Genomic DNA, 5,548 nt, shown 5'->3' with positions numbered 1-5,548 from the left:
AATAGGGAGAGGGAGGGGGAGGGAGGGGGGGGGGGGAGGGGGGGGGAGGGGGGGGGATAGAGATCTGAGACTCTTGGGCAGATTTTTAGGAATTTAATCAGAGGAGAAGGAACAGAATTTATTGCTAATTTTTGAAATTGTTAATGTGATAACATAACTTGAATCATTCTAGAGTACATTCTGCAAAGTTACAATACTCAAGGTCAACCATGGAAGATTTTCATTTAACAAGATTGCTTTAAGGACTACGACAAACGCTGAGAGGGACTGAGCGGCATTCCTCTCGGGTTAGTGGCATCACAAACCCTAAAATACATGAGTCCAGCCCCCGGAATATGATTTACAGAATGAGCTAATCAATGAAGAAAACTACGAATAAGCTGCATAATCATGAAATAACCATCCTGAAGTGAGGTCTACATGTTTACACTTCTTGGGTCTCTCCGTCTTTGACTGACTCTGATTTGAACAAGCTAAAAGTTTTGAAATTTGTCTGTGAGGGGTAAGCGAAGCTGTAGTACGAGCGGTTGAAACTCCGCCCCTGTGCCGGGAGCAGTAGCCTGACTGCATCCGAGGGATAGACAAAAACTATGCACTTCACTCACACTCAAATGACAATTACGGCATCCTATACGAAAATAACTGTGGGGCTTTCCGAGCCAAACCCCTCGCACACGCCCTGGGGACACCGGAGACCTACCACCACATAGATTTCGTAATTGTAGACGAGGAAGGAACAACCAGCCGTGATCAGGATGGGAAATAAGAGGAATCTGAAAAGAGAACGAAACATTATAACAAATACGGAGTTAAAGTATTGAGCTTTTACGGTGTTGGGAGCCACGCCTTCAGTGAAATATGGTCTAGCTGGATTGACTTAATTTACATGATCTCTGTTAGAGGAGGGCATGGTGATGGATCCGGGTTGCTGAAGGTGAAGCCGTCTGAAGCCTGAAGACTAAAGCTTGAAAGCACGTATATGGCATTGGGGTGGCCAGGAATGAGCGCGACCTTAATCATGAAATTAGAGACTACTGATTGCCAGATAAACGTTCAGAGATAGAATGACCGCCTGACAAGAAGATCTGCCTTAGTGACGCAACAGAGCTTTTAGCACATACAAGTTTTACCGCCACTTCGACCCAAAGGACGTTAGCAGCCGCTATAGGATAATTATGTGAAGCGTGGATGAACGAAGCCTGAGTAGGCTTGGTAATATGTCTGACCTTTGCTGTTCCAAATGCCCAAATCTGAGATTGGACAAGCGCCCTTCGTCTAGCTGAAACGGGTCACTTAATTAGCCACTGAGTGGGCCAGCGTTAACAGACAAGTTAGATGCCCGGCTTAGAATGGAGATACTCATAGTGAATTTTCGATGACAGAGCAGTATACAATACAATTTTTTTTTATTTTTTTTTTTTATCACTAAATCTTAATCTTGTTCATCTTAGTACGATACTTACCTGAAGTAAGGTAGCAGTATACAGATTAGATACTACCTCGATACACTTGATATTATGTTGTTGACTTGAGCGTAGAATCAATTTCTCAGCTGCGCAGCATATACCTGACATTACTCTTGAGTTGCTCTTGTAGGAATTAAGTTTTATACGCGGCCGGGAGATGCTGGCCATGACAACCAAGTGAGTCCCTTGGATAGGAAAGAAATACATTAACATTTAAATCATGCAGAAGAGTAAAACATAATGTCACTTGAGTCTCTTGACTGTGATTTGTTCTGGTGATTGGTTTGATAAAATAGTCTAACATATAGCTGTTAGTTATACGGTGTTAAGCATGTTGACCTTGGCCTGAGCATCCTAAGAATGGCTTCTCTGTACATTCATATCAATTACATAAATATTTCTATGACACATGCTATCAGTGGATTAGTCACCAGAAAAACTTGTTACAACGATTGTACCATATTTCTGTTATTGTAGAACTTAATTTTTGGTATTAAAAGATTTTAATTTAAAAAAAATAGTATACATTTTTTTTTTTTTTTTGCACTTGTAAATGTATAATATACTGTCTTTGTATAATATACTCGTACTATGTACACATACCTAAATAGCCATATTACTACTGCATATGCATAAATATAAGACCAACTGTTCTCTTAAGCTCAGCTTAATATATATGGTCATATATATTGTCATATATTAACATGTAAAAATAAAAATAGCCGGACATCTCTGTAAATGAGACCCACCGGTGCACACAATCCAACAAAGAACTGAGCCTACTTCCTAAACAAGACATTACAAGCATGTTCAAACTTACTGTACGAAACGATTCAGACTAGAGGTCACTCCAGACATGGAAAGACAAAGCTTTTTCATATGCACAAATGATGAATTAAGAGAATACATGCGAGTTGAATTAGGTAGGCTACTGCTCCTTTAAGTGGAACGCACTCTCTGGTGAGTGGGCAGACGGTATGAGAGCGCGAGCTGTGAATATAGCATAATGTAACCCAGTTAATATTTTTGTTACTCTTATGCTGGTTTATTTCTATTCAGTAACGCAGTTGTCGTGAAGTATTTGCTAACTGTGTGCATGGGATCGACGACGATGCTGAAAATACATTAACACTGCGCTGCCTGTCTTGCTTACGCATGCTACAACCATTCATCGAGCTATCCGGGCCTACTGAAAAGCGTTACAGTATGTTGCGTTGAAGACTGCAATCTATATCTGCAGTTAAGAAAACTGCCACGTCACCACAGTCACGAATGAACTCTACGAGAAGCACCTGGCTGCAGCCTGCAGATTTGGGCGGGGGTGCACCTGGGGCGGGGCTGCACGTGCAGCTCCGCCCATAATGCTTCTCATTGGTTAGGAGCAAGGTGATGACGTCGATTGAGGCGGGGCCGCACCTGGGGCGGGGCTGCACGTCTCTTCCCGCTAACATCTCTTCTCATTGGTTAGTGGCGTGAAGTCATGACGTCGATCTAGCATGTTTTCATTTCCGTTGTTCATCGCTGCATGGTGAGTACAGGCAAGCTACTCTTTTTTTGTTTTGTTCTAATTTTATTTACAATGTTTATTTCTGAAGTGGCATTTAGTGTGATGTTAAAATGAAGTGGTGTAAAAATAAAATCGTGCAACTTTACTCACCATATCACACAAATAACTAGGGCAGCGTTTCCCATCGTGTTTGTGTGTGTGTGTGTGTGCGTGCGTGCGTGCGTGTGTGTGTGTGTGGGGTTTGGGTGGGATTAGATATAGTGTTAAAACAAGGCCCTTAAAAATAAATACAGTGGCAAAAATGAACCAGGAGAAGAAATATAGGATTTAAGAGTTAATTGTAACAATATACAAAGTTATATTGTAGGACATTTTTTTATATGAATAAATTGATTAAATGTAAACTATTTTGATATTATTGTTATTAATAAGTATGCATTTATTGAATTGAACATGAAACTACATTCAATAGTAATACAAATTCATCAAAACTCCTTGAAAGTAGGGCTTGTTTTATATATTGCATACTGTTATTTACTGTATAGCAGTATATGCACTGTCCAATCCTGCTGCTGGAGGGCAACTGTCCTGTAGAGTTTAGCTCCAACCCCAGTTAAACACACTTAAACCAGCCTATCAAGGTCTTACTAGACATAGAAACTTCCAGGCAGGAGTGTGGAGTCAAGTTGGATATAAACTCTGCAGGACAGTTGCCCTCCAGTGACTTTGGACACCCCTGCACTAGACTAGAGTAATAAAAAAATGTATGCTAATTCTGATGCTCTATACTTCCTTCTCTTTGCAGATCCTTGGCATTGTCATCCCCATTTATATTCCATGTGTACCACTTTTGCTATTTTACTTTATATTATTTTTGTTTTGCTGTGTTAATTATTCTCTAACTTTTACTCTAGTCCTCTCTCTCTCTCTCACCTATTTCTTGTTGTTGTTGTTTACTTTATAACTCAAATGCTCTTTTAAGAGCCATTCCACCCTACAAAAATGCACACAACTGTGTTAAGCAAGGGGGAGTGTGAGCAGTATTTAAAAGACTGCAGTAGAAGTGCCCATTCTGCAGGTACACCAGCATTCCACAGCTGATGTATTACCACATCAAAAATTTCTTTAGAGGTGATGGAAACCCCCCTGCCTGTTGATTCTTTGACCAAGGTAAGAGCAGTATAAACTCCTGTCAATCTATCAGTTACCCTTTTTAATAAGTCGTATGTAAAGTTAAATTTTGGACTGACTGTTGTCTACTTTGGACAGATGCCATTGCCACCTGACATCCTCTGACGCATCCTGATGGGAGCCGTCACAGACGACGGCGATGTGGCTTTCTGGAGACTTTCACTGACGTGCAAGGTTTTCAGGGACGTTGTCAGCCAGCCCAAATTCAGAGAAGAGGCCCACTTTGTATGGCTGGACAGTAATTTTTTTAAATCTAAGTTGTGAGTAATGTAAAAGGTACTTGAGAAAGTCAGTCTGTCTATCTATCTATCTATCTATCTATCTATCTATCTATCTATCTATCTATCTATCTATCTATCTATCTATCTATCTATCTATCTACCTACCTACCTACCTATCTATCTCTATCTATCTATCTATCTCTGTCTGCTTATCTATCTCTACCTGTCGGTCTGTGTCTGATAGACTGTACTGCCTTCAAAACTTTCAGCTTGAAATATATTTTGATCTTCAAACTGAAAACCTTCAAACTTCAAGCTTTTAAAACTATTTCAAACTTTTAGGATAGGCTTTATCAAGCCAAATTAAAGTTTGTGTTGACAAACTTTTTTTAACTAGTTTATGTAGGTACTTTACAGACAAAGCCAATAACACTCAAGCTTATCTTGTCTAACATTTTACTATAATATGTTTAAAATATATAAAAAAATAAATTCCTTGTATGACTCTGTACTATGTTAATGCCTTTCTTCAAAATGATTCAATATTGTTTGTTTTGTATTTTATCTAAATTAGGTGTTGTGATTGGAGTGCATTTTCCTGACAGTAAGCAAGTGTTCCGGGTGCCCTACTCGTCAACTCTGTGCTTGCACTGCACTACACAAGGACTGCCCAGCTGGGTCTGTGGTGATGGCAGGAGGAGTCCTGCAGGGATTTTATTGCTCAGTTGATTGTTTTTTTCAATGATAGAGGGGAATTTCAGTGTGTGTGTGTGTGTGTGTGTGTGTGTGTGTGTGTGTGTGTGTGTGTGTGTGTGTGTGTGTGTGTGTGTGTGTGTGTGTGTGTGTGTGTGATTATCTGTATGTGTGCATATCTCTTTTACACAATTATTTTTTTGAAATATCTGGTATGAGTTTGTTTTTTTGAGTTGACATGCATAATATGGGATACAGAGATTGGCAATGTACTGTATTTAGTTGGTTTAACTTCAAACTACTTTATTGGCATAAATGTTTTATAATAGCCTATATAATGCACAAAAATAAACAAGAACTATTACAGAGGAATGATTAAAATAAGAAATATATAAGGTGCCATTAATATTTACAGTATTTATTTTATTTACACAGTGAAATGCAACAGAATGTGAAAAACTTTTTAAATA

The 5,548-nt window shown here is 39.2% G+C and overlaps 1 long non-coding RNA gene across 1 annotated transcript; it reads left to right on the top strand.

The window, feature by feature from the left end:
• The first annotated feature begins 2,859 nt into the window (after nucleotides 1-2,859).
• Nucleotides 2,860-5,286, top strand: LOC306998845. Its single transcript, XR_013797681.1, has 4 exons — nucleotides 2,860-2,994; nucleotides 3,779-4,143; nucleotides 4,243-4,402; nucleotides 4,960-5,286. It is a non-coding gene; the product is annotated as an uncharacterized lncRNA (long non-coding RNA).
• The last annotated feature ends 262 nt before the right edge of the window (nucleotides 5,287-5,548 follow it).

The sequence above is a fragment of the Phoxinus phoxinus genome (genome assembly GCF_949152265.1).
Source record: "Phoxinus phoxinus genome assembly, chromosome: 5".
NCBI lineage: Eukaryota > Metazoa > Chordata > Actinopteri > Cypriniformes > Leuciscidae > Phoxinus > Phoxinus phoxinus.
Note: the sequence above shows the minus strand (reverse complement) of the source record. Positions and strands in the feature narration are given on the sequence as shown.